The following is a 21189-nucleotide window of genomic DNA, read 5'->3' as shown; positions in this document are numbered from 1 at the left end:
CGATGGTAGAGGCGCGGGGAATGCTGGGACTACGGAGGACTCGACTGTGAGGGCGGTGCGCGGGGAGGGGCCGGGCTCACCCCCAGCCGGCGCGAGCGTGGCCGAGGAGACGTGAAACACCTGGCGAAACCAGACTTTTCCCCCTTCTCTCGCTTCGGGCAAACTTGCCTGCTTAGGGTCAGGTTGAAATCCCGCGCCTGATTTGTGGACAGGTGTTTACCCCGCGGGAGAGAGGCTCCTCGACTGAAACCGAAAACTTTTAGATTTCGTGGTTTTATACTACGCACCAGAAGCGAGGAGAAGGTCGAAAAAATTGCATTAACTTGTACACAGCTCTTTTATGACTCGAAAGGACTGCGTTTTTATTCACTATTACAGCTCACGGCGAGGCTGTCCAAGCTGTTAAGAAGATATACCTACAAAGGCCCTGACTGAATCAGTCAGAGATAAGAAGACGTTTATTCATAGAGAAGCCAAAGGAAGACAGTGTCTCAAGGAGCGAGTGACCAACTGCGTTGAGTGCTGCTAAGAAGTAACAGCGTGAAAAATGTCAGATGTATATAGTAGCGTGGTAGCCACTGGCAACTTTAGCAAGAGCTATTTAGGTAGAGAGATGGAAGTCAGTCTAAAGAGAGTTGAGGAACGAGAGGAAATAAGAGAATCTCTTCATCCTTCAAGTTTCAACTTAAATGCCATTCCCTCAGAGATCCCTCCTCAGCAATCTAAATCGGTCCCTACTCACTAAATTCTTAATTGTTTCATGGCAGTTTGTAATTATTTATGTCATTATTTGTTTTTTGTGTCTCTCCAACTGTTTGAAGTCCGTGAAGACAAGAACATTACCAGTTTTGTATTTTTCTTAGCAGCACCTACCTCTAACTAAAGCATTGTAGGAACCAAGTAGACTCATTGTATAAATAGCGCTTAAGAAGTACCCTATACTTTACATTCATTGTCTTATTTCATCCATTTTTGAGTTGGGGAAATTGTAGCTATAATTTTGGTAACTTGCACCAGGTCGTACAGGAAGTAAATAGGGTTAGAATCCAAACCCAGATTACTAAGCGCCAGAAATTTAGTAATTCTGTATTCTAACGTTCCCATTGAAATTTCAAATCAGTCCAATAAATATGTATTGATTGTACATTAGCACTAATTTTTCTTGGTAGAAGCTACAAAGTGAAAAATAAATACTCTCAAGAAAGTTTTGCATTCAATGAGACAGACATATCACTTCAGTTTAGTCGCTCAATCATGTCCAACTCTTTGTGACCCCATGGACAGCAGCATGCCAAGCCTCCCTGTCTATCACCAACTCCGGGAGTTTGCCCAAACTCATGTCCATTGAGTTGGTGATGCCATCCAACCATCTCATCCTCTGTCGTCCCCTTCTCCTCCCACCTTCAATCTTTCCCAGCATCACGGTTTTTTCAAATGAGTTGGTTCTTTACATCAGGTGGCCAAAGAATTGGAGTTTCAGCTTCAGCGTCAGTCCTTCCAATGAACACTCAGGACTGATCTTTAGGATGAACTGGTTGGATCTCCTTGCAGTCCAAGGAACTCTCAAGAGTCTTCTCCAACACCACAGTTCAAAAGCATCAATTCTTTGGCGCTCAGCTTTGTTTATATCCAACTCTCACATCCATATGTGACTGCTGGAAAAACAATAGCCTTGACTAGACGTCCTTTGTTGGGAAAGTAATGTCTCTGCTTTCTAGTATGCTGTCTAGATTGGTCATAACTTTTCCTCCAAGGAGCAAGCATCTTTTAATTTCATGGCTGCAATCACCATCTGCAGTGATTTTGGAGCCCCCCAAAATAAAGTCTCTCACTGTTTCCATTGTTTCCCCATCTATTTGCCATGAAATGATGGCACCAGATGCCATGATCTTAGTTTTCTTAATGGTGCGCTTTAAGCCCACTTTTTCACTCTCCTTTCTCACTTTCATCAAGGGACTCTTTAGTTCTTCTTCATTTTCTGGCATAAGGATGGTGTCATCTGCGTATCTGAGGTTATTGATATTTCTCCCGGCAATCTTGATTTCAGCTTGTGCTTCATCCAGCCCAGTGTTTCTTATGATGTACTCTGCATATAAGTTAAATAAGCATGGTGACAATATACAGCCTTGACATACTCCTTTCTTTATATGGAACCAGTCAGTTGTTCCATGTCCAGTTCTAACTGTTGCTTCCTGACCTGCACACAGATTTCTCAAGAGGCATGTCAGGTAGTCTGGTATTCCCATCTCTTTCAGAATTTTCCACAGTTTATTGTGATCCACACAGTCAAAGGCCTTGGCATAGTCAATAAAGCAGAAATAGATGTTTTTCTGGAACCCTCTTGCTTTTTCGATGATCCAGAGGCTGTTGGCAATTTGATCTCTGGTTCCTCTGCCTTTTCTAAAACAGCTTGAACATCTGGAAATTCATGGTTCATGAAGTCTGGCTTGGAAAATTTTGAGCATTACTTTACTAGCGTGTGAGATAAGTGCAGTTGTGCAGTAGTTTGAGCTTTCTTTGGCATTGCCTTTCTTTGGGATTGGAATGAAAGCTGACCTTTTCCGGTCCTGTAGCCACTGCTGAGTTTTCCAAATTTGCTGGCATATTGAGTGCAGCACTTTCACAGCATCATCTTTCAGGCTTTGAAATAGCTCAACTGGAATTCCATCACATCCACTAGCTTTGTTTGTAGTGATGCTTCCTAAGGCCCACTTGACTTTGCATTTCAGGATGTCTGGCTCTAGGTGAGGGATCATACTATCGTGATTATCTGGTTCATGAAGATCTTTTTTGTACAGTTCTGTGTATTCTTGCCACCTCTTCTTAATATCTTCTGCTTCTGTTAGGTTCATACCATTTCTGTCCTTTATTGAGCCCAACTTTGCATGAAATGTTCCCTTGGTATCTCTAATTTTCTTGAAGAGATCTCTAGTCTTTCCCATTCTATTGTTTTCCTCGATTTCTTTGCACTGATCACTGAGGAAGGCTTTCTTATCTCTCCTTGCTATTCTTTGGAACTCTGCATTCAAATGGGTATATCTTTCTTTTTCTCCTTTGCGTTTTGCTTCTCTTCTTTTCACAGCTATTTGTAAGGCCTCCTCAGACAGCCATTTTGCTTTTTTGCGTTTCTTTTTCTTGGGGATGGTCTTGATCCCTGTTTCCTGTACAATGTCACGAACCTCCATCCATAGTTCTTTAGGCACTCTATCAGCTCTCATCCCTTGAATCTATTTGTCATTTGCACTGTATAATCGTAAGGGATTTGGTTTAGGTCATACCTGAAGGGTCTATTGTTTTTCCCTGCTTTCTTCAGTTTAAGTCGAATTTGGTAATAAGGAGTTCATGATCTGAGCCAGCTCCCAGTCTTGTTTTTGCTGACTGTATAGAGCTTCTCCATATTTGGCTGCAAGAATATAATCAGTCTTTTTTGGTATTGACTATCTGGTGATGTCCATGTGTAGAGTCAGACATATATATAAGAATAAAATAATACTAATACTCTGCTTACATCATTTATTATTTTCTATTCCAAGTTAGTCTGTCATAAAGGTGAGGAATTTTAAAAAGATCTAAAAGATCTTCAGTTTGGAGGCAAAGATGTGACTATCAACCTCTGGAGAAATCAAAGCTCACCCTTGTTGAGGTGCAAAGCTACTTCCAGAAGCTTTTTAACATACTTATGAGTAAGATATGCTGTATTAAAAATGCCTTCTAGCTTTGTTGTGACTCTTCCCAGTTCCACAAGTTCAGGGAACACTTGGGCCATGGCTATTACCTTAGTCCTAGTGCAGGACACTCAGGATCTTGGGGGACAGAACATATAGGGTCAGTAGGTAAATTCTGACAAAAGGTTTCTTGAGGTATAAGTTGATCTACAGAATTATCAATGTCAAAATAAAATCTTTTCAGTGAAAAAAATAAGATGCTAAAATATAGTGATAAAATACTGTTTCTTTGTTGCAAAGGAATTTACTCTACTTTTTGCCTTTTCTTTTCTGAAAAGAGACAAGAAAACAAAACTTCTAAGGTAATAGTAAAAAAAAAAAAAAAAAAAAATCCTGACAGTATGGTAGTGAATATTTGCTGGATACTAATTTTCCATGACTCTCCAGAATTTGAAGTAACTGAGTAATTATATTTAAAAGCCTGTAAAAGTGAAGTTGCTCAGTCATGCCCAACTTTTCGCAACCCCATGGACTGTAGCCTACCAGGATCCTCCATCCATGGGATTTTCCAGGCAAGAGTACTGGAATGGGTTGCCATTTGTTTCTTCAGGGTATCTTCCTGACCCAGGGATAGAACCCAGGTCTTCCACCTGTTGCATGCCTTATTTTCACCGTTTTTCTTCATTTGTTTTTTTCTAAAAGAGGAAATTGAATGGGGTAAAGGAATGAGAAATGTTGAAAACCTAAGTAAGATTATAGGGGATTGAACACTGGGAGCCAAGCCTGCTGCTCTGTGATGACCTATAAGGATAGGATTGGGGGAGTGGGTAGGGAGGCTCAAAAAGGAGAGGATATATATATATATATATATATATATTATATATACATATACATATATATGTATAATATATATATATGACTGATTCATGATGTATAACAGAAATCAACACAACATTGTAAGCAGTTATCCTCCAATTCCCTGATAGCTCAGTTGGTAAAAAATCCGCCTGCAGTGCAGGAGACCCCAGTTCGATTCCTGGGGGGGGAAGCTCCCCTGGAGAAGGGATAGGCTACCCACTCCAGTATTCTTAGGCTTCGCCTGTGGCTCAGCTGGTAAAGAATCTGCCTGCAATGTGGAAGACCTGAGTTCAATCCCTGGGTTGGGAAGATTCCCCTGGAGAAGGAAAAGGATATCTGCTCCAGTATTCTGGCCTGGAGAATTCCATGGACCGTATAGCCCATGGTGTGGGTACAATCCATGGTCTGCAAGCTAAGATCCCACATGCCTTGCAGTCAAGAAACCAACACATAAAACAGAAGTGATATTGTAACAAATTTAGTAAAGACTTTAAAAATAGTTCACATCAAAAAAAAAATTATTTGAAAAAGAGAAGAAACCAGAACTCCTGTAGATCTCAAGACCAGCACAGATTAGGTTTTGTGTGTGTGTGTGTGTGTGTGTGTTTTTTTTATGCCAGAAGAACAGTTTTTTATTTTTTCAGGAGCCTTGTGAGCAGTTTTCCCTTTTGGCACCGAATATACAATCCAATACAATGATAATAAGGATTTCTCATTGATAGCTACATCATGGCTCAGAAAAATCTGTCCCATCATATTATATATACTTTTCTTTTTTTTGAAAATATTCAAGGGACTGATTCAGCATGTCATGTTTCCAAGTGTCTTTTTAATATTGCTGGCTTATTGATGCTTTCATTGGCAAGAGTATCATTACAAATAATGCATTAGTGTATGTCACTTTTGGTTTGGTACATTTGATAAAGTCTTTTAAAACACTGTCTTACTAAACTTATCCTTTTTTTTTTTTGGCTGTGCTGGGTCTTCCTTGATGTGTGGGCTTTTCTCTAGCTGCAGAGAGTGGGGGCTACTCTCTAGATGCGGTGAAAGGGCTTCTTATTGCAGTGGCTTCTCTTTTGGAGCACCGGCTCTAGGGCATGCGGGCTTCAGTGGTTGTGGTGCAAGGGCTCAGTAGTTGCAGCTTCCCGGCTCCAGAGCACAGGATCAATGGTTGTGGCACACAGGTTTTGTTGCTCCAAGGCATGTGGGATCTTCTCAGACCAGGGATCCAACCCACGTCTCCTGCACTGGCAAGTGGATTGTTTACCACTGAGCCACCACGGAAGTCCCTACCCTTTCTTCTTGCTGCTGCTGCTCCTGCTAAGTCGCTGCAGTCGTGTCCGACTCTGTACGGCCCCATAGACGGCAGCCCACCAGGCTCTGCTATGCCTGGGATTCTCCAGGCAAGAATACTGGAGTGGGTTGCCATTTCCTTCTCCGTAGGATATTTTTTTAAGCTAATTATTTGAAGTCATTTTGTCTCAGATGGTTAACCAGATAAGCAAGCAAAAATAAGATTTTTTTCCCTTAGCGAGATACTTTTCCTACTGTAAAATCAATTTATTGCAATAAAATATTTATTATTTTGTCCAAAAAATGTATTTTTTGTGAGAAAACCTTATTCCAAAGTGGACAACATAATTAGCCACCACCTTCTGTTCTTTGAAGTTATTGTTAATGGTATGGCTTGGGACAAATAACTTGATCTCTCCAAATTTCAGTTTCCTTATTTGTAAAATGAGGGCAGTAATAGTGCCACATCATAGGATATGGAAATTAAATCTCAAAATGGAGAAAAAGCACTTACAATAGAATATCTGACACAACAGTGATATGCCAAACAGTGATACAGCCAAGGTTGCTGTTAATAAGCCATGGTCTTGAAATTTTTCTATTTGTATGGAATTCATGATGGCCTAAATATTTTCAGGCACACACATATTAGGTGACTTTTGGCAATGGGTTAATAAGAAATATATTAAGAAAAAAATGGAAAGTTTGTTTTCTTGATATTAAGGGAAATACTGAGGATATTTTTCATATGTTTATGAAAAGTGTTTTATAAGTTTTTAAATATATAGATATTACCATATAGATACAGACATAGATATAAGTTCAATCACATTTGGGATTGGGGCTTCAACATGTGAATTGGAGGGAATACAATTTAGACCATATTGGTGAAGGAGGGTGGGCGGTAGGGAATTGCTCCTGACTTAGAGCCACTGACATAAAGGCATGAAAGAATGTGGTGAGAAATAAAATATTTCCTGCCATAAACAGACAATAAACAAAGGATGTCAAAGTCATCAGTGATTGTAGCCACCCCTGATGGTGAGCTCTGAGGAATTCCTGCCATCTAGCAGCCATCAGACTGCAGTCACCCCTAATAATGCAGCCTAAGGACACTCCTGATGAGTAAACAGGATACTGGGCCCAGATAGCTGAGGTGCATATCAAAGGAATGATTTCAGTGATCCCAGACTGTTACATCATCCAATACACAGAAAGGTGCTAAATTCCTTAACTTGGGATATCTAGTTTTCTTTTATTAATAGTAGCCTTTTATTCTGACTATGTGGTGGTGCTACAGAAACTCCTCTATGTCCTGGCTTCCCTCTCTTACTCTTTGGAACAGTTTTCTCAATGTTTATCTGAAAGGCTGTCTGCCAGGCTTAAAGTCCTAAATATATCTGCTGAATAAAATATAACTCTGTGCTTTTAGATTGTGCATTATTTTTCAGTTGGCAGTGGCATGTTTAGGGGAAGTTCTTACCGAGGAGTAGGTAAACTGAGACCAGATTATAAATGGCTTTCTACCCTACCCTAAAGAGTATGGCTTTTATTGTAAGGCCTCAGGTGATATATGACCGGGAATATTTAAAATTAATATTTTTTAAAATGCCTAAAATAAACTACCACAGGCATGTCCATAGCATGCAAACACAGTGAACAACATCCTGTGTAGCCGGGACCTCCCTGGTGGTCCAGTGGTTAAGAGTCTGCCTTGTAATACAGTGGACTCGGGTTCAAGCCCTGGCCAGGGAAATAAGATCCCACATTCAGCAGGGCAGTTAAGCCGGTGCCACAACTAGAAAGAAGTCCACGTGCCCGCCACAAGTCCATTGGCACAACTAAGACCCATGCATGCATGCTGTCACTTCAGTCATGTCCGACCCTGCGCAGTCCTATGGACAGCAGCCCACCAGGCTCCTCTGTCCACGGGATTCTCTAGGCAAGAATACTGGAGTGGGTTGCCATTGCCTTCTCCACAAGTAAGACCCAATACATCCCCAAAATAAATATTTTTTAAAAACTGTATAGCCATTAAAAGCCACTAAAATGATATTCATGTAGATTATGTGGATAAATGTATATATTTATGTAATACTTACAGATGTCTTCAACCTAGGAAAACATTGTCATTTGTAAAAGATCACTCTGATGGCAGTTTAGATTCTAGAGCAGTGGTTCCCTTCAAGTAAATCCCTTCATTTATTTAAAAATTCAAATACATTTAAAGAACTATTTTCTGAGAGTATGGTACTTTCTAGTTTTTGAAGTTGGACAGTCTTCTAAAATTATTATGAGCTAACAGAGTGGAGAGTGATTTCTTGTGCCCAGACAAAAATTTTTTTAAAGGGGGCCTAGACTATGTCAGTTCTCAAAACCATTTTTAAACTTTTATCAGTAGTGATATCCCTAAGTCTGATGGCTTATATTCTAAAGAAAGTATTGGAAATGGCAGAGCCTGCTGGTTGGGGAGACTTGCTAAGATGTTATTGTTGATAACAATATTGATGAGAACTTACGTGAAGGCTTTTGAGGGACTGGAGAGAAGAGATTGGATTGCAGAAACACTTCTAATTTAAAATTAAGAGAACTTAATGGTCCATTATGATTCCCTGGTGGCTTAATGGTAAAGAATTGGAGTGCAATACAGGAGCCACAGGAGACATGGATTCAATCCTCGGGTCCGGAAGATCCCCTGGAGGAGGGCATGGCAACCCACTCCAGTATTCTTGCCTGGAGAATCCCGTGGACAGAGGAGCCTGGCAGGCTACGGTCCGTAGGGTTGCAAAGAGTCAGACATGACTGGAACGACTTAGGATGCACACATGCAATGGTCCAGTATCTGTGAAGAGGGAGGAGCTGAAGATGACACTCCAGGCCAGCTTTCTGGCTTGGGTTTCTGGGTTGATAGTAGTACCACTCCCTGAGATAGCAAATAAAGGAGGAGGAAGAAGTCTTGGAGGAGGCTCAGGGAAAGATAAGCTTTGAGCATTTTAAGTTTGAGATGCCTACATGGCATCCAGGCAGAGATATCTAGTAGTAAGTTAGAAATATGGATCTGGAGATAGAGACATGAGAGTTATTAGGCTTGGGTGTGGTAGAGGCTAAGAATGAAGTAGTTGAGAGAAAAGTCTTAAAAAAAAAAAAACTGAACACAACCTAGAGGGACACTAGTATTTGGTGGTTTTGTTTATAACAAACAGGGCTGTTATAAGAAACAAGGAAGGGAAATTCTGTAAAGGAAACTACAAAAGAAATGTAGAACAAGGAGAAAATACATTAGAAATAATCACATGGAAGTAAGAAGAGAAAAAAGTTTTACAAAAGTTTGGTCAGGTATATGAAACTGCTGAATAAAGATCAAGGAGTACAAAGTCTTAAATTAGACCATTGATTTTAGCCTTGGTGACTTTAATGAGATCAGTGTAATTAAAGCATATCAAAAAAATAATTCTCACAAGAAATTTTGCTGCACTATCCCAGACACTAGGTCATGAAGCAAAGGATCCTTTTACCTTAAACCTACTTCATCAGCGATCTTGCAATGCTCTCCTCTTTCGTTCTTTTGAAGAGTGCCTTTCTTGAAATTAAATGTGACTCTCTTGCCACATTCCCTTCTGTAATCCTTTACCTATTTTAGCTCTGTCCAACAACATCTTGTTACCTTTTATATTACAATATATTATTATCTCTTTTTATAACTGGAGAATAGTTAGATCCTTAATGATAGAACTTTACATTCCCCATAATTTCTATGTAGCATCCAAGTATTTAGTCTGAACTTTGGGAAAGATGTATATGGCTCTAAGCAATGTTCCCATAGGCAAGACAGCAGGAGCATTATTGCCCACATGGAAGTTTCAAGTGTTCATTGACCAGGGCTACATGGGAATCGGTATCCAGGGTTCACAAAAGAAAGATCAGAGTCACATGAAATACTGGAGGACAAATGATGGTTTTCTTCACCGCTCTCTCTATCCATCTCTCCAATTAATGATTCCCACTCCTTATTAAAGAATGAAGGTTATTTTAGTGTTGAAGGCAGAGGTAAGTAGAGTTGAACTAGGATTATTCTGTGGGTAAGATTTTAATATGGAAAAGGATTAGACAGAGGTTCTCAAACTTTTGGTCACAGGCCCTTTTTTATACTTTAAAACTTATAGAGGACCCACAGATTTTATGTACATACACACACACACACACACACACGCATATATATAATTTAGCACAGACGACATTTGTTTCCCAACTTCATATGTTGGAACCTATATGATGGCGTTTTCAGGTGGGGCTTCTGGGAGGTGATTTGGTCATGAGGGTTCCGCCCTCTTGAATGGGATTAGTACTTTTATGACAGATCCCAGAGAGCTCCTTTGCCCCCTTGCACCATGGGAGGACACAAGGAGAAACCCACTCTCTATGAACCAGGGAGCCAGACTTCACCAGACATTGAATCAACTCAGCATTGTCTCATAGTCACTGAGGCTTTGTTGATTTTGGTTTTATTTATTTTTAAAATAATTTTGCTTATTTATTTTTGTCCGTGCTCGTTCTTTGCTGTCATATGGGCTTTTATCTGTTTGCGGCGAGTGGGGACTGCTCTGCAGTTGTGGCCAGTGGGCTCAGGATTTGCAACTCCCAGGCTATAGACACAGGTTCAGCATTTGTGGTGCGCAGGCCTAGTTGCTCCTAGGCACGTGGGTCCTCCCAGACCAGGGATCCAACGCGTGTCTCCTGCATTGGCAGGCTGACCCACTGAGTCACCAGGGACGCCCCTGGTTTTATTTTTTGTTTTTCCTTTTTTCTCTTTTGCTTCAGTTTGGATGACTTCTGTTGCCTTGCCTTTAAATTCACTTTTATTCTATAGTATCTAATTCTTGTCAAGCCCATCTGCTTAATTGATTTAAGATACTATATTTTTCAGTCCTAGAATTTCCATTTGGTTCTTTTTATAGTTTCCATTTCTCTATTAAGATTTTCTGTTTATTCTCTTATTATATTTATATTTTCCTTTAAGTAACACATTTATAATAGCTGCTTTAAAAATTGTATCCCTTATTTCCATCATCTCTCTCATTTCTGAGTTGATAAGTTTTTTCTCCTGGTCTAGAGCAATATTTGCCAATTCTCCTCATGCCTAGTAATTTTTGCCTTATGCTGGATGCCATAGATTCTCCTTTGGGCAATTTTTGTTGTCTTTCTAAATAGAGTATTCTTAATAATTAACTTTTTAATAGTTGTTCAGGTAGTCAATTTACTTGCATTTCAGTGTGGTACTTTCATGGTTTGTTTTTAAGCTCTTTTTTTTTTTTTTTCGTTTACTTTTTCAGTTGGAGGCTAATTACTTTGCAGTATTGTAGTGGTTTTTGTCATACATTGACGTGAATTAGCCATGGATTTACATGTATTCCCCATCCCGATCCACCCTCCCACCTCCCTCTCCACCCGATCCCTCTGGGTCTTCCCAGTGCACCAATTCCAAGCACTTGTCTCATGCATCCAACCTGAGCTAGTGATCTGTTTCACCCTAGATGATATACATGTTTTGATGCTGTTCTCTTGAAACATCCCACCCTCGCCTTCTCCCACAGAATCCAAAAGTCTGTGTCTCTTTTTCTGTTTTGCACATAGCGTTATCATTACCATCTTTCTAAATTCCATATATATGTGTTAGTATACTGTAATGGTCTTTATCTTTCTGGCTTACTTCACTCTGTATAATGGGCTCCAGTTTCATCCATCTCATTAGAACTGATTCAAATGAATTCTTTTTAATGGCTGAGTAATATTCCATGGTGTATATGTACCACAGCTTCCTTATCCATTCGTCTGCTGATGGGCATCTAGGTTGCTTCCATGTCCTGGCTATTGTAAACAGTGCTGTGATGAACATTGGGGTACATGTGTCTCTTTCAGATCTGGTTTCCTCAGTGTGTATGCCCACAAGTGGGATTGCTGGGTCATATGGCAGTTCTATTTCCAGTTTTTTAAGAAATCTCCACACTGTTCTCCATAGCGGCTGTACTAGTTTGCATTCCCACCAACAGTGTAAGAGGGTACCCTTTTCTCCACATCCTCTCCAGCATTTATTGCTTGTAGACTGTTGGATAGCAGCCATCCTGACTGGCGTGTAATGGTACCTCATTGTGGTTTTGATTTGCATTTCTCTGATAATGAGTGATGTTGAGCATCTTTTCATGTGTTTGTTAGCCATCTGCATGTCTTCTTTGGAGAAAGGTCTGTTTAGTTCTTTGGCCCATTTTTTGATTGGGCCACTTATTTTTCTGGAGTTGAGCTTCAGGAGTTGCTTGTATATTTTTGAGATTAATCCTTTGTCTGTTGCTTTGTTTGCTATTATTTTCTCCCAATCTGAGGGCTGTCTTTTCACCTTGCTTATAGTTTCCTTTGTTGTGCAAAAGCTTTTAAGTTTCATTAGGTCCCATTTGTTTATTTTTGCTTTTGTTTCTAATATTCTGGGATGTGGGTCATAGAGGATCCTGCTGTGATTTATGTCACAGAGTGTTTTGCCTATGTTCTCCTGTAGGAGTTTTATAGTTTCTGGTCTTACATTTAGATCTTTAATCCATTTTGAGTTTATTTTTGTGTATGGTGTTAGAAAGTGTTCTAGTTTCATTCTTTTACAGGTGGTTGACCAGTTTCCCCAGCACCACTTGTTAAAGAGGTTGTCTTTTTTCCATTGTATATCCTTGCCTCCTTTGTTGAAGATAAGGTGTCCATAGGTTTGTGGATTTATCTCTGGGCTTTCTATTCTGTTCCATTGATCTATATTTCTGTCTTTGTGCCAGTACCATACTGTCTTGATGACTGTGGCTTTGTAGTATAGTCTGAAGTCAGGCAGGTTGATTCCTCCAGTTCCATTCTTCTTTCTCAAGATTGCTTTGGCTATTCGAGGTTTTTTGTATTTCCATACAAATTGTGAAATTATTTGGTCTAGTTCTGTGAAAAATACCGTTGGTAGCTTGATAGGGATTGCATTGAATCTATAGATTGCTTTGGGTAGTATAGCCATTTTGACAATATTGATTCTTCCAATCCATGAACATGGTATATTTCTCTATCTGTTTGTGTCCTCTTTGATTTCTTTCATCAGTGTTTTATAGTTTTCTATGTATAGGTCTTTTGTTTCTTTAGGTAGATATACTCCTAAGTATTTTATTCTTTTTGTTGCAATGGTGAATGGTATTGTTTCCTTAATTTCTCTTTTCTCATTGTTAGTGTATAGGAATGCAAGGGATTTCTGTGTGTTAATTTTATATCCTGCAACTTTACTATATTCGTTGATTAGCTCTAGTAATTTTCTGGTAGAATCTTTAGGGTTTTCTATGTAGAGGATCATGTCATTTGCAAACAGAGAGAGTTTCACTTCTTCTTTTCCTATCTGGATTCCTTTTACTTCTTTTTCTGCTCTGATTGCTGTGGCCAACACTTCCAAAACTATGTTGTGTAGTAGTGGTGAGAGTGGGCACACTTGTCTTGTTCCTGATTTCAGGGGAAATGCTTTCAATTTTTCACCATTGAGGGTAATGCTTGCTGTGGGTTTGTCATATATAGCTTTTATTATGTTGAGGTGTGTTCCTTCTATTCCTGCTTTCTGGAAAGTTTTAATCATAAATGGATGTTGAATTTTGTCAAAGGCTTTTTCTGCATCTATTGAGATAATCATATGGTTTTTATCTTTCAATTTGTTAATGTGGTGTATTACATTGATTGATTTGCAGATATTAAAGAATCCTTGCATTCCTGGGATAAAGCCCACTTGGTCATGGTGTATGATCTTTTTAATATGTTGTTGGATTCTGTTTCCTAGAATTTTGTTAAGGATTTTTGCATCTATGTTCATCAGTGATATTGGCCTGTAGTTTTCTTTTTTTGTGGCATCTTTGTCTGGTTTTGGAATTAGGGTGATGGTGGTCTCATAGAATGAGTTTGGAAGTTTACCTTTTGCAATTTTCTGGAAGAGTTTGAGTAAGATAGGTGTTAGCTCTTCTCTAAATTTTTGGTAGAATTCAGCTGTGAAGCCATCTGGTCCTGGGCTTTTGTTTGCTGGAAGATTTCTGATTACAGTTTCGATTTCCTTGCTTGTGATGGGTCTGTTAAGATCTTCTATTTCTTCCTGGTTCAGTTTTGGAAAGTTATACTTTTCTAAGAACTTTTCCATTTCTTCCAAGTTGTCCATTTTATTGTCATAGAGCTGCTGGTAGTTGTCTCTTATGATCCTTTGTATTTCAGTGTTGTCTATTGTGATCTCTCCATTTTCATTTCTAATTTTGTTAATTTGGTTCTTCTCCCTTTGTTTCTTAATGAGTCTTGCTAATGGTTTGTCAATTTTGTTTACTTTTTCAAAAACCAGCTTTTAGATTTGTTGATTTTTGCTATGGTCTCTTTAGTTTCTTTTGCATTTATTTCTGCCCTAATTTTTAAGATTTCTTTCCTTCTACTAACCCTGGGGTTCTTCATTTCTTCCTTCTCTAGTTGCTTTAGGTGTAGAGTTAGGTTATTTATTTGACTTTTTTCTTGTTTCTTGAGGTAGGCCTGTAATGCTATGAATCTTCCCCTTAGCACTGCTTTTACAGTTTCCCATAGGTTTTGGGTTGTTGTGTTTTCATTTTCATTCATTTCTATGCATATTTTGATTTCTTTTTTGATTTCTTCTATGATTTGTTGGTTATTCAGAAGCGTGTTATTTAGCCTCCATATGTTTGAATTTTTAATAATTTTTTCCCTGTAATTGAGATCTAATCTTACTGCACTGTGGTCAGAAAAGATGACTGGAATGATTTCAATTTTTTTGAGTTTACCAAGACTAGATTTATGGCCCAGGATGTGATCTATTCTGGAGAATGTTCCGTGTGCACTTGAGAAAAAGGTGAAGTTGATTGTTTTGGGGTGAAACGTCCTATAGGTATCAATTAGGTCTAGCTGGTCCATTGTGTCATTTAAAGTTTGTGTTTCCTTGTTAATTTTCTGTTTAGTTGATCTATCCATAGTTGTGAGTGGGGTATTAAAGTCTCCCACTATTATTGTGTTACTATTAATTTCCTCTTTCATACTCGTTAGCGTTTGCCTTACATATTGCGGTGCTCCTATGTTGGGTGCATATATATTTATAATTGTGATATCTTCTTCTTGGATTGATCCTTTGATCATTATGTAGTGTCCTTCTTTGTCTCTTTTCACAGCCTTTATTTGAAAGTCAATTTTATCTGATATGAGTATTGCGACTCCTGCTTTCTTTTGGTCTCCGTTTGCATGAAATATTTTTTTCCGGCCCTTCATTTTTAGTCTGTATGTATCCCTTGTTTTGAGGTGGGTCTCTTGTAGACAGCATATATAGGGGTCTTGTTTTTGTATCCATTCAGCCAATCTTTGTCTTTTGGTTGGGGCATTCAACCCATTTACATTTAAGGTAATTATTGATAGGTATGGTCCTGTTGCCATTTACTTTGTTGTTTTGGGTTCACGTTTATACAACCTTTCTGTGTTTCCTGTCTAGAGAAGATCCTTTAGCATTTGTTGAAGAGCTGGTTTGGTGGTGCTGAATTCTCTCAGCTTTTGCTTGTCTGTAAAGCTTTTGAGTTCTCCTTCATATCTGAATGAGATCCTTGCTGGATACAGTAATCTAGGTTGTAGGTTATTCTCTTTCATTACTCTAAGTATGTCCTGCCATTCCCTTCTGGCCTGGAGGGTTTCTATTGATAGATCAGCTGTTATCCTTATGGGAATCCCTTTGTGTGTTATTTGTTGTTTCTCCCTTGCTGCTTTTAATATTTGTTCTTTGTATTTGATCTTTGTTAATTTGATTAATATGTGTCTTGGGGTGTTTCACCTTGGGTTTATCCTGTTTGGGACTCTCTGGGTTTCTTGGACTTGGGTGGCTATTTCCTTCCCCATTTTAGGGAAGTTTTCAGCTATTATCTCCTCGAGTATCTTCTCATGGCCTTTCTTTTTGTCTTCTTCTTCTGGGACTCCTATGATTCAAATGTTGGGGCATTTCACATTGTCCCAGAGGTCCCTGAGGTTGTCCTCATTTCTTTTGATTCTTTTTTCTTTTTTCCTCTCTGCTTCATTTATTTCCACCATTTTATCTTCTACCTCACTTATCCTATCTTCTGTCTCCATTATTCTACTCATGGTTCCCTCCAGAGTGTTTTTGATCTCATTCATTGCATTATTCATTTTTAATTGACTCTTTTTTGTTTCTTCTAGGTCCTTGTTAAACATTTCTTGCATCTTCTCAATCTTTGTCTCCAGGCTATTTATCTGTAACTCCATTTTGCTTTCAAGATTTTGGATCATTTTTATTATCATTATTCTAAATTCTTTTTCAGGTATATTCCCTATCTCCTCCTCTTTTGTTTGACTTGGTGGGCATTTTTCATGTTCCTTTACCTGTTGGGTATTTCTCTGCCTCTTCATCTTGTTTAGATTGCTGTGTCTGGAGTGGGCTTTCTGTATTCTGGAGGTCTGTCATTCCTTTTTACTGTGGAGGTTTCACCCAGTGGGTGGGGTTGGACAATTGGTTTGTCAAGGTTTCCTGGTTAGGGAAGCTTGTGCCAGTGTTCTGGTGCGTGGAATTGGATTTCTTCTCTCTAGAGTGCAATGGAGTGTCCAGTAATGAGTTTTGAAATGGGTCTATGTGTTAGGTGTGACTTTGGGCAGCCTGTATGGTGACACTCAGGTCTATGTTCCTGCGTTGCTAAAGAATTTGCGTGGTATCTCTTGTTCTGGAGCTTATTGGCTCTTGGGTGGTGGTTGGTATCAGTGTAGGTATGGAGGCTTTTGGATGGTTTCTTATTACTTAATGTTCCATGTATTCAGGAGTTTTCTGGTGTTCTCAGGTTTTGGGCTTAAGTCTCCTGCCTCTGGATTTCAGTTTTATTCTTCCAGTAGTCTCAAGACTTCTCCAACTATACAGCACTGATAATAAAACTTCTAGGTTAATGGTGAAAAGATTCTCCACCATGAGGGACACCCAGAGAGGTTCACAGAGTTACATGAAGAAGAGGAGAGGGAGGATGGAGATAGAGATGAGCAGGAGGAGAAAAAGGGGGACTCAAGAGGAGAGAGACAGATCTATGCAGTTGTCTATTCCCAAAGTGTTCTCCGTAGCCCAGGCACCCACAGAGATTCACAGAATTGGATTGGGAAGAGAAGGGGAAAGGAGGAAATAGAGGTGTTCTGAGGTAGAAAAAGGAGAGTCAAAAGTGGGAGAGAGTAATCAACACACTCCTGAATAGAAATGGGAACTGAATATTGGATTCTTAAATGGCCAAAATTTATATCACATACTGAAAACTAAAGATTAAAAATCTAGCATAGAGGTTAGACTCTTTAAAATACAATATTTAAAAACAAAAACACCAAAAAAATTTAGAAATATATATGAAGTTTGGTTTAAAAATAGGGCTTCTCTCTTTTTTTTTTTTTTTTGCAAGTTATAGTGAAATGAAAATGAAAATTAAGGAATAATAGAGGAGTATTAAAGGAAATTTAAAGGAGTATTTAAAAGGAAATAAGAGAGAAAAACAAGAAAAAGAAAAAAAAAGGAAAAAAATTTTTTCCCTAATTAAAAAAATCGTAAAAATACATGAAAATGAAAGTTAAGGAGTAATGGGGGAGTAATAGGGAATTTTAAAAGAAAATAATAGAGAAAAAATAAAAAAGAAAAGGAAAGAAAAAATTTTTTTAATTAAAAAAAAGGAAAAAAAAATATATATATATATATCTAGGAACTTCTCTGGAGCTGTTGCGGTCAGTGTGGGTTCAGTTCAGTTTCAGACAGCTCCTCATTCCAGCTTACACTTCTTGATATCTATAGGCCCCTTCCGGTGTAGTCTGTGTTACCTACATTTTAATCTGTTGCACCAGTCCTTTCTGAAGCGGTTCCCTTTGTTTATTTGGCTTCTGTTTGCCGTCTCTTCAGTGTCTAATTTCCGCCCTGACACAGGAGGGCGGAGGTGATCTCTTATTTAGGTTCGCTAGTTCAGTCCTGCTACGGGGAGGGCGGGGCGCTGCAGACAGATATCGCTGTGTGTGGGTAGCACTCACCGTGTTCCGGCCACACTGGGTTTGACCCCGCTCACGGGTGTGTGCTTTCCCCGTCTACACTGCTCAGGCTCCCGGCTGCTCTATAGGGAGCATGCCCTGCGTTGCGTGCGGTTCCAGTTATTGGGTACTCCACAAAAGCACGGACTCGGTTGCGCCTGCGTTTTGTGCCTTCCCCGGCCTGAGCGGCTCAGGCAGCCAGGAGCTTGACGGGCCCCCTCTCCCCTCCGTGGCCCCAGCCTCAGTTTCTGCACGCGCCGGTGGGGTGCCAGCGGCTTGTGTTTGTTCTCAGGAGCTGGCCTCTAGCCGCGACCCTCCCGGCGGCGGATGTCGACCATCCAGAATCTCAGGGAGTCTTTGGATAGAAACTGGAGGCCTGTTTGCAGTGTGGGAGGGGATGCCCTCTCTGGGGCCGAGTTTGCCCCTTTCCCCTCCCCACTGCCTCCTGCCTCCCGCGGGGATGGGCTGATCTGCCGCAGCTAGCTCTTCTCTGGCGTTTCTCAGTCCCTTTGTTTTGCGAACGGCCGGCAGTGTGTTCTGGCCGGTTAATTTTCTCCCTTGCTATCCCTCAGTTTAAAAAAGCTCCCTCCGATTGCTCTCAGGGCCTTCGGGCCGGTCCTTACCCTAAGTAATGCCGCCCGCTCCCCTCTGTTCCGCCCCCACTTGCTGGTGGCGGATGCGGGTGTCTGTCATACTTTTCTGCTGGGAATTGCTTTTAGGCACATAATCTGTGGGCCTTATTTAATTTTTCCTCCCAGTTAAGTTGCCCTCCGAGATTCGAAAACTTTCCCCAGACCCGCCAGTGCGAGGGTTTCCTGGTGTTTGGAAACTTCCTCTATTAAGACTCCCTTCCCGGGACGGGTCTCTGTCCCTAGCTCTTTTGTCTCTCTTTTTATCTTTTATATTTTGTCCTACCTCCTTCCGAAGACAATGGGTTGCTTTTCTGGGCGCCTGATGCCCTCTGCTAGCGATCAGAAGTTGTTTTGTGAAATTTGCTCAGCGTTCAATTGTTCTTTCGATTAATTTGTAGGGGAGAAAGTGGTCTCCCCGTCCTATTCCTCCACCATCTTGGCTCCTCCTTAAGCTCTTTTTTATACAGAACTAGAGTAACCTTTACTCTAAGGCACCACTGTCCTATGTGAAATTCACTAGCCATGTTTAGCTGTTAAGCCCTTGAAGTGTGACTAGTCCAAATGGAAGTGTGCTGTAAATGAAAAATGAACACTGAATTTCAAGGCTTAGTATGAAAAAAATGTAAAATATCTCATATTCTATGTTGGGTACATGTTAAAATGACAATATTTGGGATATGCTGGGTTAAGTAAGATATTTTATTAACAATTTTATCTGTTCATTTTTATTTTTTTCAAGAGATTACTAGGAAATTTTATTTATTTATCTACCTATCTGGGAAAATAACTTTATTTTGTTTGGGGCAGTGAGTAGGGATCCAGTCTCAGAACTTCTGGAACTGTTTCTTGGTGCCAGTAGCCTTGGTGACCTTGAGCACATTGAAGCTCACTGTCCCTTGCAAGGGCAAGGGACCCGCACTTGCCCACTGTGACAATGTCCCCAATCTGTGACAATGTCCCCGATCCAGATGTCCTTGAAGCAGAGGGAAAGGTACAGAGACATGTTCTAGTGGCATTTCTGGAAGCAGTTGTACTTTCGGATGCAGTAAAGGTAGTCTCCAGATGACAACAGTCCCCTGTGTCTTTATCTTGGTCACCATCCCAGACAGGATCTGCCCTTGGATGGAGACATTACCAGTTAAAGGGCATTTCTTGTCAATGTAGGTGCCTTCGATGGCCTCCTTCAGTGTCTTGAAGCCCAAACCAACGTTCTGGTAGCATCACGGGAGTTTCTCCTTGCCACTTTCTGCAAGCAGGACCCTCTTCTTATTTTGAAAGTTGGTAGGTTGCTTTTGGTAGGCACACTTTGTCTGAAGGTCCACCATCTTCCTGGTTACTTGAAAAAAAGGTAGAAATTTTATGTTTGTGATATCTTGTATTTCCCTTGAATAATGCTGCTGTAGTGCTGGATTTTCCCTACTACTAAATCTCAGCCTTTCTAGGTTGTCTACTAAATTATTGGGATGGTTAATGAGATCTCCACGCTGTGGTTGGTTGAAACACTAACATCTCCCATCCTTGTGCAATCTCTGGTCATTGTTCAGATCATAGTTCCCTGTAAGTTCTCTAATAGCTGTTCTTTGCCTAGTCTCCTGGGGTCCTTTCCTGTGCACATTTCTTTGTGCAGCTTTCTTCTCCCTGATATCTGATCTGTGTCACCTCAGATCAGTGACACCACCATCCTTTGTTTGGCCCTTCCCTGTGCTGTAGTCTGAAAAGTGCGTACACACAGAAAGCTGTGGTGATCATGAAGCTTGTTCATTTGTTTCCCTTTTATTAGGGATCAGAATTCTATGTTTCCTATTGACCAGTGTCTAAAAACAGTTGTTTTACTGTGGAAGGTCTTTTGTTCAATATCAGTTATTATATCATGATTGAAATGAGAAATCTTTATCATGATCTTTCATTTCCATGTTTCTGATTTTCCTTAACTGTCTGATGCGCATTGCTTGCCAAGACATAATGTTATATGAGGCAGTGTAAAAACTGACTGTGACTTTTGTGTCAATGGGGAGGGCTTTGTCAAACTGGAAAGTTTTACTTTAATGAGAATGCATGCTAAATGGATCATAGACTTTGTAGCCTCATAATAGGCACTTTTGAATACCTATCCTGAATTCATTTTAGTTTTTCTCTTGCTAACATAGGCCTGTTTAGGTCCAGGTGTTTACTTTTTTCTGCCTAACCATGTTCTGATTGGGTGAATCTGTCCTGAGTTCAAAGATGCATCCTGGTTGAGCTAAGCTAAAACACAACAATTCCAGTCCCTCTTCCTATGAATTCTTAAGGCACAGAAATGTGTTGCAATTTTGATCAATGAGACATGAAGAAAAGCCACTGAGAACTTCTGGAAAAGGTTCCTTAAATCTTAAAAAAAAAAAAAAAAAAGAAAAGAAAGCACAGTCCCTTTTCTTCTTTTAGGTGTTCTCAAGTCTGAGAAAATGATCCCTGGGGATGAAATCTGGAGAAGAATAGAAAGATGCTGGCCCTTGACTGTATTATTCAGCCTCTGACTTGAAAAACACTATGCTAGTCACTCTTCCTCCAAACATGTAAGATGTACATCTCTATATTGTTAAAACAGATTTCTGGTATTTATAAAGTCATTGCAACTGGTACAAATTCAGAATGTAAAGGAGTTAACACTCAGTTGGGCATACTTGGTCTAGATATTC

At 39.9% G+C, this 21189-nt stretch overlaps 1 pseudogene; it reads right to left on the bottom strand.

Moving 5' to 3' along the window:
- Positions 1 to 19338: 19338 nt before the first annotated feature.
- Positions 19339 to 19839, bottom strand: LOC133041530 (small ribosomal subunit protein uS17-like; annotated as a pseudogene).
- Between the last annotated feature and the right edge of the window lie 1350 nt (positions 19840 to 21189).

The sequence above is a fragment of the Dama dama genome, chromosome 3 (genome assembly GCF_033118175.1).
Source record: "Dama dama isolate Ldn47 chromosome 3, ASM3311817v1, whole genome shotgun sequence".
Lineage (NCBI taxonomy): Eukaryota > Metazoa > Chordata > Mammalia > Artiodactyla > Cervidae > Dama > Dama dama.
Note: the sequence above shows the minus strand (reverse complement) of the source record. Positions and strands in the feature narration are given on the sequence as shown.